This window comes from Papio anubis, chromosome 3, assembly GCF_008728515.1.
Source record: "Papio anubis isolate 15944 chromosome 3, Panubis1.0, whole genome shotgun sequence".
Classification (NCBI taxonomy): Eukaryota; Metazoa; Chordata; class Mammalia; order Primates; family Cercopithecidae; genus Papio; species Papio anubis.
This window is the reverse complement of record NC_044978.1, coordinates 86,931,965-86,947,903: the sequence shown is the minus strand read 5'-3', so window position 1 is coordinate 86,947,903 and position 15,939 is coordinate 86,931,965. Positions and strand designations below refer to the sequence as shown.

General features: G+C 35.8%; 1 long non-coding RNA gene across 4 annotated transcripts in view; it reads right to left on the bottom strand.

Annotated features, from left to right (window-relative positions):
* LOC103884527 overlaps positions 1 to 15,148 on the bottom strand; it is a 114,617-nt gene extending 99,469 nt beyond the window's left edge. Inside the window, exons 1-3 of one of the 4 annotated variants that reach the window (XR_001902693.3) lie at positions 12,159 to 15,148; positions 8,913 to 9,010; positions 5,890 to 6,014 (exon numbers count right to left, since the gene is read on the bottom strand). This is a non-coding gene — a long non-coding RNA (uncharacterized LOC103884527). The remainder of the gene's footprint in view (positions 1 to 5,889; positions 6,015 to 8,912; positions 9,011 to 12,158) is intronic. The other 3 variants (XR_001902689.3, XR_001902686.3, XR_004182747.1) reach the window with 3 other exon arrangements.
* Between the last annotated feature and the right edge of the window lie 791 nt (positions 15,149 to 15,939).

Sequence of the window (15,939 nt, the reverse complement as noted above, 5' to 3'; positions counted from 1 at the left end):
ACACCTAGATCATGGCAGAACTGAAAGATTTAAAAGAATAGAAAAAGCATCCATTGTCCATTTAGAAAGCAGTAATTCTGAAAGGTGTGAATGTTGAAAAATTTCTTATAAGTTTAGCAAGAAATAAGAAATGGGCACGTTCTAATAGTAATTCATAGGATCCATTGTATTGACAGATTTGGAATAATAAACAGCTCATTTCTGAAAAAAATATAATTCCCTCAACTCAAAAGGCCTTTCAAAAAGCTTCTCAAATGAAATGGCCTTGACATTTGCCCCAGGTGAGTTAAACTTCACTAAGCTTAGTAAATGAGTCAATACCAACTGGGACACCACATTAATCTCATTTTCTTGATCCAGAAGAGCTCTCTGCAATAACTAGGTATTTGGAGGATGGGATTACACTCAAAAAATTCAATGGCATTTTATTTCCAGGAATTCTGCTACTAGACAAACTGTCTTCACATATCAGTGAAGAATTTTTCTGGTATCAAAGTTGATGTGAAGCAGTTTAGCAAATTCTATGCATACTGACTTCTCCCACTTGGAGCCCAGCTGCTGTGCAGTTTGGATATGGTTTGTTTGATCCCCCAAAATCTCATTTTAAAATGTGATCCTCAGTGTTGAAGGTGGGGCCTAATGGGAGATTTTTGGGTCATGGGGGTCTTGGATCTCTCATGAATGGCATCCTGCTGTCCTTGCAGTAAAGAGTACGTTCTCGCTCTATTAGCTCCTGTGAGAAATGGTTGTTAAAAACAGCCTGGCACCTCACCCACCCTCTCTGCTGCTTCTCTCCCAATGTGATCTCCACACACTGGTCCCCTTTGCTTCTACTATGAGTGGAAGTAGCTTCAGACCCTCATCAGAAGCAGATGTTGGTGCTTTGCTTCCTGTACAGCCTGCAGAACCATGAGCCGAATAAAGCTCTTTTCTTTGTAAGTTACTCAGCCTCAGGTACTCCTTTATAGCCACACAAACAGACTAAGACACCAGCTAAATCTCTTTTGAAGACAGTGTAATATGTAAGCTTATAGTGCAAAAGTTGGTAAGTTAAAAGCTGCATTTCCCAGACTGCCCTGAGATAGGGTTCTGGGAGTGGTATAAGTAGTGACACTCAGTAATTCTTGCACAAGTCATGAATTGAAAACTGAGTTAACCAGGGGAAAAGGCTATGGCAGACTTCTCACGTTTTGTTGGTGCAAATCTAGCAGGCACAGTATGTCCCCAGAGTTGACAGTTTTGGCACACATTTTCTGACATTCAGATTAAGCTAAGGTGGGGTAATCCTGAAAACAGAGCCAGCAGTGGGGACAGTGGCTTCTCTAATTCCTGCTGTAGCACAGAGTTCAAAAGAGTCAATCCCCAAAGCTTAGCCTGCAGCCCACAAGCACACACTTCCCCGTTTCAAATCAGTTCATGTTTTAAAATAGCTAGAAAAGTTTATCTGTTACAACAGCCTGACTGGCATATAAAAGGCATCCATCTCAGTAAACAATGAACAGTTCCTTAAAACAAAATCTTTATTCTTTGCTAATTTATAGACCCTATCCATCACTAAATCTTATCAGCACTATTTTCAACATGTCTTCTACATCATGCCTTTTCTCATCACCATCCCCTGCCCATAGGGGTACTAACTCCTTCCCATGGACCCCCCAAAAAAATCACAATATTTAAAAGAATCAGAGAAACAGTGTTTTCTTTGGAAAATAGTGACTGTAAGTGGAGAGTAATATTAGATAAGTATTTGAATGAGCACAAGATAATATAGCCTTTACGAAACCGCCATAGAATACTAAAAACTATAAAATAAGCTGAAAAAAGTTAAGAAAGACCTAAAATAATGGAGATATAATCACGTTTATGGTCAAGAGATTCAATATTGTTAATATGTCAATTATCCAAAATTTATCTGCAGATTCAAAGTCATCCTCATCAAGAAAGTAGCAGTTTCTGAATAAATAAAAGTTGAAAAGCTAAATCTAAAAATTAATTTAGAAAAGCAAACAACCTGGAATAGCCAAAATGATATGAAATTTCAAAAAGAAAACAAAGATATCAGGCCTTATATTAACTGATTTTATTTACTATAAAGTTTCAGATATCAAAATAATGAGGTGTTGGCTTAAAAATAATTACATAGCTCAAGAGAACAAAATAAGTATTCCGAAAAGTAGGCTTACAAATATCAGGTAAATTGGTGTGATGTTTAATATTAAGTGTCAACTTGATTGAACTGAGGGATGCCTAGATGGTTGGTAATGTGTTGTTTCTGGGTGTGTTTGTGAGACCATTGCCGGAGAATATTGACATTTGAGGTGGTGCACTGGGAGAAGAAGACCCACCCTCAAAGTGGGTGGGCATCATCCAATGGGTCGCCAGCCAGCAGAGCAGGTGGAAGAAGATGGGATAGTATTGCTTGCCAAGTCTCCTGGCTTCCTTCCTTTTCCCATGGTGGATGCTTGCTTCCACTTCTCCTGCCCTTGAACATCAGACTCCAGGTTCTTCAGTCTTTGGACTCTGCGACTTGCACCGGTGGCTTCCCTAGGCTCTTGGGCCTTCAGCAGCAGACTAAAGGTTGTGCTGTTGGCTTCCCTGGTTTTGAGGCATTTGGACTTGGAGTGAGCCACTCTTTTCTTTCCCCAACTTGCAGACAGTCTATTATGGGACTTCACCTTGTAATCACATGAGCCAATTCTCACTAATAATCTCCCTTTAATATATACATATATCCCATTGGTTCTGTCCCTGTGGAGAACTGTGACTAGTACAATCAGTATTTGACAATAATGCCAAGCATTTAGTAGAGAAAATACATTCTCTTTAATAATTATGCAGGAAAATCCAAATACCCATATGAAAAGGAAATGGATTTCAATCCTACTTCATAATACAAACAAATATTAATGTGAAATAAAACATAGTGCTAATTTAAAAAGCTAAATCTACAAAACTTCTAGAAGGAAATATAAAACGTCTTTGGTTTCTTAGGGTAATCATAAACTTCTTAGAGCACGATAAGCAAAAATCATAAAAGAGAAACATCGATGAATTGGACTTCATTAGAACTTCTTCTCTGCAAAAGACACTCTCTTAGAAAATGAAAAGATAAGTGACAGACTGAGGGGGAGAAAGTATTTACAAAATACATAGCAATAGCATTAACAAAAAACCCATAATAAAAATGAACACTCTTCACCAAAAAAGATATGCAGATGACCAATTCCCACATCAAAGAGTGCTCATTATCATTATTCATCAGGGTAATGCCAATAAAAATCACCATGAGACACCACTTCATACCCACTAGAGCAATGAAAAATCTCATAAACTGTTGATAAGAATGCAACATGATAAGCCACTTTAAAATACACATTTTTGCAATTTCCTATAAAGCTATGAGCCAGCAATTTTGTTCTTAGATATTTGCCTAAGAAAAATGAGAACATACGTCCACACAAAGATTGCTATATGAATGTTCAGAGCAGTTTAATTTCTAATGGTCAAAATTCAAAACAATCCAAATGTTCCTCACTGATGAAGGGATAAACTAAGTGTTTGTTTCATACAATGGAATGCTATTCAGCAGTAAAAAGGAATAAACCGCTGATACATGTAACAACATGGATGAGTCACACAATGCTAAATGATGAAAGACAAACAAAAATATGCACTATCATATTGGGATTATACGACCTTCTAGAAAAAGCAAAACTAAAGGAACAGAAAGCACATCAATAGTTGCCATTGACTAGGGGTAGGCAGAACAGATTGACTCCATAGGGGCATTAGATAACTTTTTTAGAAGGTAGAATTGTCTATGCCTTGATTGTGACAGTTATGTGATTGTATACATTTAACAGTCATCATCAAACTGTACACTTAAATGAATAAATCTTAAAGATGCATTACACCTCAGTGCTTCATATGAAAAATAAAAGAACGATAAGCTTGCTGGGAAGCTGCTGTGAAACACATAGGAGTACATGCATTGGGTCATATTTGCATCCAAAAATAATAGCTTCTATTACTCGTTTTGTCCCAAAGACTTAGGCATAAGAAGATACTGCTTTACTTTGGACTCTGATAAATAGAGGAATAAAGATTGAAAACATAAACTTCTAGTCTAGGCATCATCAATTTAAATACCTCAACGGGCCAGGACAATAACTCAAATGGGTGAAATAAGCAAGAAAAGGAACAGTCCGAGTGTGATGGTACATGGCAATTGACTTAACCACAGTGACAATGAAGAGTTGTTAAAACCTTGACAATGTGGAAAGTGTATATGCTCAGAGCATGGGATCAGCTCCCGTGGATTGCTGATGTGCAGGATGCAGGCCCAGTTTTGTCATCTTTCCAATTTCTTGAGAATTAATAAGTTTAGATTTTGGATGTTAAAGCTCTTAATCTAACCATGAATTAAAGTTTTCTGTAAGTCAGTATGTGGAATCCAAACCAAATGTGTTTGCATAACAGATTGAGCGATGTGCCATCAGTCTGGCACATATGCGCCATCAGTCGGCACCAACGGAATTAAAAATAGGGAATACATATCCAAACACTAAAGAAGAAAAAGTACAGAGAAAATATATTAATATAAATATACAGAATAAAAAAAGGTGACAGCTAACCTCCCCAAAACAGAAAGCATATAACAACATAAAAATGGTAAGACTAAATAGTTACAAAAATTTGTATTAACTTGCCAGATAGCTTTCTTAATGTCAAAGACATTAAGTTGGCTCAAAATAAACATGAAAATAAAGAACATATACCAGAAAGTTCATTTTAAACAAACCCTAGAAATAATTAGTAGAATGAGTAAAAACTACAAAAGAAGTTTGTCAGAGAAAAAAACCAAAATCCTTGCTGTCATATCAATATCAGAAAAAAATAAAATATAATGCTAGTATCAGAAAAGTTAATATATGGAAAATGGCTTATTTTACATACATGGAGTTCAAAATAATAATATGATTGCTAACCCAAATAAAAATATTTCAATGTTTAAAAAGGAATAAAAAATAAATTTAAACTTTTTAAAAATATATTGAGATGGAAAAGACTTTTAAAAATCATATTGTCAAACCCTAAATTTATAAAGAAGAAAGAAAATGAAAGAGGATACATTTAACTACATAAAGATTAAAGGCAAAAACTTTTGTGAACAATTAAAACTGAAAGTGCATTTACAATGTGACACAGAGTTATTAACATCTTTAAAATATAAGCAACTGCTCCCAAATCTAATAGGAAATGGGCAAATGTACCAATAAAATAGATTTAAAATATTGGCAGGAATTTAATATTTCTTAAAAGAAGAGTGTGTAGTAAATAAATGGGCATCTAATTGATAGATTATTATTCACACTGAAAATTATGGTTGAAAGAATGATGAAAAACATTGAAATATTAATTATAATAAGAAGTTTTTTAAACTAATATTATAAAACCCTTACTGTCATCAATCACTGTTTTAGGGGCTGTCCCAGTTGAGCATCTTGATGTAATACATTACAGATCTCCCATATCATCATCTTCCACTGTTAAAATTCTACAAACTATGGAGCCAGTGCAATAGAATTGGATTATGATTTCTAACCATAGCACTGCTAACACATCAATTTGATGTTAGGGATACTTAATATCCCACACTAGTGTATGTAAAATCCATGTTTGTTTTCTACTTCTAAAATGATATAAAAACACATTTAGATCATGTCAACTAACTACACTATTTATAAAAGGATTTTCCCATTCTATGTAATATGACTTAAATTTATCTGTGAATTTAAATTTTTAATCAAATTACCCTTGTTTTGATCATTATGCTACTTAATTTTTATTTCTTCAGAAGAAGGCTAAAATATACCAAAAAGATATTACCTTTATCTTGACGAGTAAGAAGCAAGAAGAAGTTCAGAAATAAAATCAATGTCCAAGTATGTATTCTGAATCAGCAGAAGATATGAAGCTAGCTCTTGTTGGACTTAGTCATAGCCATAGGAAGACTGAACAAGGAGACAAATATTAATGACAATCATATACTACTTCACTAATGGGGCAATTTTGCCCTATGTATAAATTTATTCTAGTAGCTGCCCTTTCTATTCATTAGCTCCATCTGGACATCAGCAGTGGATACAGTTACTCCTCAGCTAAAATCCTTGAGACTTAAGACAGTACAGAGATGAATATTGATGTAAAGCTAAAAGCTCTATAAAAATTATCACTGCTATTGTTCAACTTTTCCCCTGAATATTGATGAATCAGAACTGAAAACTATCCCCTTACCTAAACTCAATTCTATGCCAGACAATAATAAATTGATTTCCTTTCTGAAAAAGAATGCATGGTAACACAGTAAATGATCATTTTTCATTTGAAAGAAGTAGAAATGTTATTTGATCTGTCATATGGTGTCTTCCTACTGGTTTCATAAGTCCTAATTCTTCCCAGTATCTATTACCTGACCAAAGCCTCCTTAGGTGTATGTTATGATTACATCCTTACTATGACTGGATAGCTAATGCCACAATAGTCATTATTAATCACTCAGTAAATACTTCTGAGTACCAGTAATGCCAAAGACAGACCACCAGCAGAACTAGATTGCAGACTTTAAGTCTTGTCTCATTAGTACATTAGTTTAGCAGCAAAAAAAAAAAAAAAAAAATGGTTTATCAAAGTAATTATTAATCATCTGACCTATCTGAACAGATATGAGTTAATAATTATCTGAATTATTTTAGAATGTTATTAATGTCAGTACTTGTATTTTATTATTATAAGTTCTCTAGATTCTAAAAGAATGAAGTTCCAGCGAAAGGAAATATCAAAAAAGGTGGGTATGGGAGTGATGTGGCAACTGTAAACATTGAGAAATAAACCATCAGAAATGTGGCGTCCTACGCATGGGAAAAACCTAAATATAGGGACAGTCATAAAGACAACCATGCCTACTTCACATTTCTCATTAATTTTTCTTCTATAGCAAATCATTCACACTCATCATCTGTTTTAAATTCAAGTGCTTAAAGTATAATTTTCTGAGAGTGGCTTATATAGAACTACTTTGTGTTCTCTATCATTTTTAAGGGTACTCTAAATTGAAAAGTAAAATTTCTTTATCATTGGTTTCAAATAAAATTGCAACTTTGCATGTGAGAACAGAATGTACTTTGTCCCCTCCTCTTTTGTTTACTTAATTAATGACCTGAAAACAAAATAAAAATTGTGATACATTCATAGAATAAGGTGATATATTGAGTTTGGAATCCTTGCTACAATCCAAAGTGAAAAATTGCAGAAAATAATATTGGCAGATTTTGCAAATAGATACCTAATGAAGGACAACATTAAGTTACTCTACTCATTAAGTAATTCAATTGAAATGTGGTACAATCTAGTATCTTACACCTGTGAATAAAATTTATTACACAGGTAATGTCTTACACTACCTAATGAAAATGTAATGCATTTTCTGATACAAGTGAAAATATGTTCATAATTTTATTTTGCCTATGTATTCATTTATTCAATGTGTATTTATTGAGAAGCTACCATGTGCCAGGCATTGTTCTAGGACTGGGCATGTAATACTGGACCAAACTGACAAATCCTTTGCCCTTATAGGTCCTTATATTTTCCTAATGGGAGATAGACAACTACAAAAATAAATATTTAATAACTTTATGGGCCAGGCACAGTGGCTTACACTTTTATTCCCAGCACTTTAGAAGGCCATGGCAGAAAGATAGCTTGAGGCCAGGAATTTGAGACCAGTCTGGTCAACACAGTGAGACTCCATCTCTACAAAAAAAATATTTAATTAGCTGGGCATGATTGCACACACCCACAGTCGCAGGTACTTGGGAGGCTGAGGTGAGAGGATCACTTGAGGCCAAGAGTTTGAGATTACAGTGAGCTTTGATCACCCCACTGCACTTCAGCCTGATTACAGAGCAAGATGCTGCCTCCACAAAATAAAAAATAAATTTAAAATGTTCTTGAAATAAAAAATAAAGAAAAACAACCAGAGGAAGAGAATAGAAATGACAGGGCTGCCATTTTATATATTGTGGTCTTGGCAGGATGGTAAAAAGCTGAACAGAATGAGGGGCCAAGTCTTCCAATTACATAAAGAACTTTCTAGGCCAGGAAATAGTAAGTCCACTGGCCCTGAGTTGGGAATGTACTTGAGATGTTTGATGAACATGCTTGAAGTCGGGTGAGTGAGGGAGAGAGTAGAAATGTTGTCAGAAAAGTACTGAAAGGACAAATCATTTAGTCCTTAAAAGCCATGATATATGACATAGGGTAATAACTAAGGCTATATATTTCAGAAGAACGCCACACAAAGTAAATTTCTGTGAGGATCTTCAGCTGCTACCGTGATCCAAAAGTCCTCACACTTTAAAAGTTGACTTTTGGCTCTTAATATTTGTGACAAGCTATAGCAAGGAAGACAGAGAAGCAGAAGGGAAAAGTTAGGAGAGGAAACACATTTGGATTCGTGGTAGAACACACTTCCCTCACTGCTCTGAAAAATAATCTATCTCGTTGTTAGGAAAGGTATTTCTCGTAAGATGTATTTGCTTTACACTCTAGAATCTGGTCTTACTGACATCAGGCCCTCCAGGGCCTTTCAACTAAGCCAACAACTTGGTCCTCTCCCTCAACAGAGTTATGTAATCCAGTCAGCGTAGGTTGAAACCGTTCGCTCTGTGTTCCTATTTGATATCCATTTCTATACATCATAGAGAACCACATCATAACGGTGACAGGAATTACAATGCTGGTTAAAGCTGAAAGTGTGCTAAAATATCCTGCTTACATGATAAATTAATATGATGATTTAGAATCTAGTCTTTGAATAAGGGAGAAGAAAGTGTCGTTCCTTACAATACCTCTCAAGCTCTGGTCATTTCTTCTGTAGGGGTGACATCTCTTCAATCCAATTTGAATCACCAAGTCTTTTTCCTCATTTATATGTTCTAGAGTGCTTCTGTAACAACATTAAATGAACATGAACTACAAGAAGACATTTCACCACTGATTGCAGAACCTCATTTAAAATGAGGTTTTACATAAAATACAGGCTTTTGCTTGTGGAAAATAAGAACTTGTTCCATACATCAAGCACTCTGTATATTAAATTTGAAAGAGAAGTCTAAGGCCACTAATTTTCCTATCTGATACAGAAAGCAAGCACATCAGTTAAAAACAACTTTCATCTGCTAACAATGAGTGTTTGCCAGTTACCCAGTATAAATATCAAACCTCTTTTTTTTTTTTTTTTTTTTTTTTTTTTTTTGGAGAATGCTATCTCCAAACTAAGTCCCTAATGCACAAGTGATAGTAAGAGCTAATGAAAGCAGCTACTCTATTGTAGGCATACTGAATCAGGATGTATTAATGTCAGGCTAAGTGGGCCCTAGTTACAGTCACAAGGCAGCAATGTCAGCTTGCCACAAATATAAGGTACTCCTCCTTGCCACATATTTATCATGAGAAGGTTTGCTCTCCCACAGACAGTGGTTGCTTAAGTTATGCATGTTTGTACTGTACGACTCTGCTCCATCTCTGGTCATATATTACTGGACCAAGTTATAACCTGACCAAAGAGATAATTTATTGGCTTGTCAGAAGCCAGTGGGAATCTGTTTAGATCTTTAAAATGAGACAGCATTTTAAAGTTGGGAGTTGGGAGATGAGCCCAGTATTAGAATGAAAATCCAAGAGCATCTGGACTAATGAAATATTACTGTGGCCTTATATTTCAATATTTCTTTGTATTCCATAAACTACTATAAGAGTGTTGCTTTTATTTAATTTGTATTTAAGTCATTCTGAAATGAATTTCTGTGATTCAAAGCAACAAAGTTTTGATAGAGAATGCCACCATGAAAAAAAAACACAGAAATCATGTTCTAACTAACAAAGTCACTCATTGAGTAATTGACAAATTGCTGGATGCTCAGGGCTGACAAGTGTGAGAATTTTTCAAATGTTTTCAAAACTTTCAGTAAACTAGGAATAAAGAGAACTTCTCCAAATTGATAAAGAGCATCTATAAAAAATCCTACAGCTAACACCATACTTAATAGTGAGAAACTTGAAGTGTTTCCACTAAGATGAGGAACATAGCAAAAATATTCCCTTTCATCACTGTTTTTCAACCTTGTACTAGAATTCCTAGCCAATGCGATAAGACAGGAAAGGAAAGAAAAGGTAAACAGATTAGGAAAAAAGAAATAAAACTTTCTTGAAATATTCAACAAAAATCTCCTGGAACTTATAAATGATTGTAGCAAGTTTGCAGCATACAAAGTTAACATACAAAAGTAAATCACTTTCTTATATACCAGCAACGAACAAGTGGAATTTGAAGTTAAAAATACAATACTGACGTATTGACTTCCACTTCCAAAATGGCACTGTAGAAACAAGCAGGCTTCATTCCCCCTCACAGAAAACAAATATACAGCGCTGAGATTATCACTGGCAATACCTCCACAACTCAAATATGATGAGTCAGTTCCCAGGGCCACAGAAAATTTAAAAAAAAAACCTCTAAGCAGATGATAAGAGAATGGGATTTTCATATCTGTGATGCCCCTCTGTCCAATCCCCCTGGCACCAAGCATACAGAAAATTTCCTTCAACTCAGCTTCTACACTGCAAAAAGTGAGATCAAGGTGGACAACCAGGTTTCCCACCATCTTGGGATCTTTGGCAGAAGACCTGTGCATGCTCATACCCACAGGAAATATTACGAGTGCCTAAAGGGAAACATAACCCTGAGGATAGCCAGAAACAGAGATGGAAGGTGGGACTATCATCCCCAGCCCTGAAAACTCTGATCTGTAACTCAACCAAAGGAGACACCAAATCAGAGTGGCTGTTCGGAAGCACCACATCTTAGGAGGTACATTCCACAGTGCACCTGGCCAGGAACCCCTGGACAGTCGTTCCACACTGCCAGTATATCCCCTTTGGGACCTCCCCGATTCTGGATAGTCAGCACTGTGTTTGCTAGAGGTGAGGCAAATCTGGACTTTAGGCTCAATGCAATGCTGGAAAGCAGACAGTAACCCAGTGGAAAAAAATACAAGAAGTTCAACAGGAAATCATGAAGACTCTCTAAACAAACATAACCAATACAAAACAAAACAAGCCAGACAGCGAAGAATGGAATAAGTTATCTTTCAGGACTAAGACATAGATGTACAACCACAAGAAACAACAACAAACAAAATTAAAAATCAAATAATTATTAAAAACTAAAAATTAAGTAAAAATACTGGTTACATTATCAAACAGGCATAAATCTAACAAACTGTGTACAAGATCTGTATAAGGAAAACTACAAAACCCTCATGAACAAAATCAAATAACTAAATTAATGGAGAGATATTCCACATACATGGGTAGGCAGATTCAATATTGTCAAGATGTTAGTTCTTCCCAACTGGATCTATAGATTCAATGCTAGCCCAATCAAAATTGTAGCAAGTTCTTTTGTAGATATCAACAAATTTATTCTGAAGTTCATATGGAGAGTCAAAAGACCCAGAATAGCCAACACAAATTTGTTTTTTTGTTTTTGTTTTTGTTTTGTTTTGTTTTGTTTTAGATGGAGTCTTGCTCTGTTGCCCAGGCTGGAGTGCAGTGGCGCAATCTCAGCTCACTGCAACCTCCGCCTCCCTGGTTCAAGCAATTCTTCTGCCTCAGCCTCCTGAGTAGCTGGGACTATAGGTGCCCACCACCACACCCGGCTAATTTTTTGTATTTTTAGTAGAGACAGAGTTTCACCGTGTTAGCCAGGATGTTCTTGATCTCCTGACCTCGTGATCCACCAGCCTCAGCCTCCCAAAGGGCTAGGATTACAGGCATTGAGCCACAGCGCCCGGCCAGGTAACATAATTTTTAACATACCTATGCGGACAACTGCCAAGACCAAAGAGAAGGGCTCAAAGTGAATGGATTCCTAAAGGTACTTAGCAGAAATTGCTCGGAACTCAATAAAGGAAATCTCTCAGCTATGACATACCTCTAAGAGTATTTCACTAAAGGGCCATTTTTTTTCTTTTAAATCACATTTAAAAAATTAGTTTTACCATTCATGCAGAACACCAAACCTATCAAGGTACCTGAAAAATCCTTTTGGTGATTGAAAAAGTGATTGGCTTTACCCAAAGAGCCTCACAGCAGTCCTGAGGTTGACTGTAGAATTAGAATGGTTTCTGTAGAATTCTGTAGAATGGTCTGTAGAATGGTTGACTGTAGAATTAGAATGGACTGTAGAATTAGAATTAATGGTTTAGAGACTTGCGCTCTCAAGCAACTGATTTTGTACCTCAGAGCTGGTGTCATTAACCTATTATGTTCAGGCTTCTTTGCACCTACACCTTGAACTCTTTCACTATCAAAATGTATGGATTTAAATATATTAGAGCAAAGTAATCACAAAACTGAATTAAAATGAGTCCATAAATGGCTCCCTGGTTTAACGTAGGATATCAGTGCCATTCTGAGAGTGGCCAGTACCACTTCACACCTGTCAGGAGAATTGAATTACCCGATCTAGACAGGCATCTACCTGAGTGTGACTGTGAAGGTTTTAAATAGTCACTACTCCCAGATCTCCTCGTCTATGACGGAGTTTAACATTCCAACCATGTCACAAATGCTTTAAGGTCCTTTCTGAATGAAAGCATTCTGCCTAAGTTTTCTGGGGCTGCCTGCCAGAGTCAATCTCAGCTAACATCCTCAAGACACACTTGGATCTCTCAATAATGCTGCCCCGATAAGAAGAGAATGTCTTGTGCATTGCCAAGTTCAGGAGAGAAACTGTTCTCTTGTCCATCTCTGTCACATTAAATCAGGCTAGTGGCCAAAACTTTCTTAAATTGGTTTCAGAAATCTAGAATTCTTCTTTAGATTATTTTTTTATAGCTCGGCAGTTTGATGTATTCCTTCCAACTCACAGATTACTACTGTATTCTATTAAAACAAAGGGAAAATATGTATTTTATTTTGTCTAAGCTCCCAACATTACTAATGCAGAAGATTTCCTACTATGTGTAGGATAGCAGGACATGCCATGTTCCAGCCTTTATTTGACTTAACTGCCAGAGAGCTAAATTTGATGCAAAGTCTTATTTTATACAACTGACAGGTGGGGTCAGATTGTAAGAAAAGCCTTATTTATTTTAGCAAAGAAAAGGAAAAAAGTATATGAAGGAATAGGAAGAATAAAATTATACAATAAATGCTGCCTTACTACTCTAACATGTCTAATCCTGAGTAGTCAAGCACTTGTTTCTCCTCAGTGTGACATTAAACAGTGTTCCTACAGTATAAGTAGATTTATTTTCTTTAAATTCCATAAAGCTGTAAATTACTTAGATAGAAAGATAGGCTATTTAGATGAGTAAAACAGTACAATCATAAGCAATTTTTAAAAATTGCTCTGGTAGATTAATTACCTTGGAGTTTTCTCTCTCTTTCTTCTGTGGTGCTATTTTGGGGAATTGCCTATTACTTAAGGAAACCTGAAGCCAATGCCTTCCCAGTCTCAATATCTATCTTCAGGATTGCTGGAGACCATACCAAAACACTATCACTTATGTTCTTATCCCCGGCTACTCCCAGGCTTCACTCACAGGCAAAGTTTATATCATCAAAACCTAAGGATATGACTTCACCTATTCCTCTCATGTCTCAATTGTCGAGAGCATCCAGTTAATGAAATCAAGATTAGAAATCAAGTCTAATCTATGTTGGGATCAGATGTCCTCCCTCTATTCTATAGCTATAGCTTGCTAAATAAAAAATGCTTTCCCAGAAAACAATGATGACCAGATGAGAGGGTACGAGTGTATGCATAAAAACCTTCCACTCAGTAGAAAAACAACTCCAGGATATGCCACAGACATGGAGCATGCATCAGCAGATGCAGTACTGGGCAAAGAGGAAAGTGAGTTGTAACAACCATGGAATGACTTAACCACTGAGAACACAATCCATAGAATAACAACAACAAAAGTCACCTGCCTTTTATATTAATTACACAATCCGAATTTTAGATATCTTTTTTCCAAGTGATCATATGAAAAATTGCCTGCAAAGAAATACGTGGTAAATCATAAGTGAGAGAAATGTCAACCTAAATCCTAAGTTCAGCTCTCTTCTACTCTTCCAGAAGGAATCTTGTGATTCCATAGCTCACTAGCTTTGACAACCACACACACACACACACACACACACACACATTTGCTTTGCTATTGCAAACACTATTGTAACTCATTCTCTATTTATATATAAAATGCTTACTAAACATATAAAACGTGAAAAGACATATCAGTACCATATTGTATTTTGCTGTAACCTAAATCATTGCTTTATTTTTCATAGTCATAAATGATTCCCTTATGGCTTTGTCATAACCCAAAAGATGAAAACTTCTTTAGGTGACTTTCCAATCACTCTCTAATTTTATTCCTAACTTTGGTCTAGAAAAGAAAACAAATTAAAATACCTTGAAAAAAAAAGATATTTTCTTTTCAAAGACTCATTCAACCGGAAGCAAAATGTTCCACTGTGACCTGACAGCCTCCCATTTCAAATCAGAATCAACTGAACTTGACATTGCTATTAAGCTGTGGCTCCTTCTTATTTCCTGGTGACAGGTGGCTTTAGGGCTTGGAGTCTGGACAACTGTCATCTCTTATACATTGAAACACTGATCCATTGTTCCATAAGAAAATGACTATTTTATCTATACTGTCCAAATATTCACTGTATTCTATCATCTGCAAGAATTCTATATTCATCTTACTTTCTTGATTCTTGCTCATGCAACATTACACAAGTGTTTATTGAGCCCCTGGGTGTCAATCATTGTGCTATGTGATACTCTAACAATAAAAAATGTCCTCTTCTCTCCACAAATACCTAGGGAGACAGGAAAAGAGGGAATTACAATGCAGCACAATCCATTACATTATACAACTCAGGGGAGGCTGATCAGCATTTAATTATTTTTTAACTTTTTAAAATTTTTCATTTATGTGGGTACAAAGTACCTGTACATATTTATGCAGTACATGAGATATTTTGATACAGGCATACAATGCATAATAATCACATCAGAGTAAATGGAGTATCCATCACCTTGGGTATTTATCCTTTGTGTTATAAAGAATCCAGTTATACTCTTTTAGCTATTTTTAAACGTATAATAAATTATTGTTGACTATAGTCACACTGTTGCACTGTCAAATACTAGATCTTATTCTTTCTAATTTTGTATGCATTAACCATCCTCACTCCCCAGCCCCCACCCACTACCCTTCCCAGCCTTTGATAGCCATCATTCTATCTCTATCTTCATGGATTTAATTGTTTTAATTTTTACCACAAATAAGTGAGAATATAAGAAGTTTGTCTTTCTGTGCTTAGCTTATTTCACTTAGTATAATGACCTCCACTTCCATCCATGTTGTTGCAAATGACTGGATCTCATTCTTTTTAATGGCTGAATAGTATTCTGTTGTGTGTATGTACCACATTTCCTTTATCCATTCATCTGACTATGGACACGTAGTTTGCTTCCAGATCTTGGAAACTATTGGCTATTATGAATACTGCTGCAATAAACATGAGACTTCAGATATGTATTTGATGTACTCATCTCCTTTCTTTGGGGCATATACCCAGCAGCAGGATTACTGGATCATATAGTAGTTCTATTTTTAGTATTTTGAGGAACTTTCAAAAAGTTACCTGTAGTGATTGTACTAAATTACATTCCCACCAATAGTGTATGAGTGTTCCATTTTCTTCACATCCTTGTCAGCATTTGTTACTGCCTGCCTTTTGGATTAAAACCATTTTAACTAGGGTGAGATGGTATCTCATTTTCGTTTC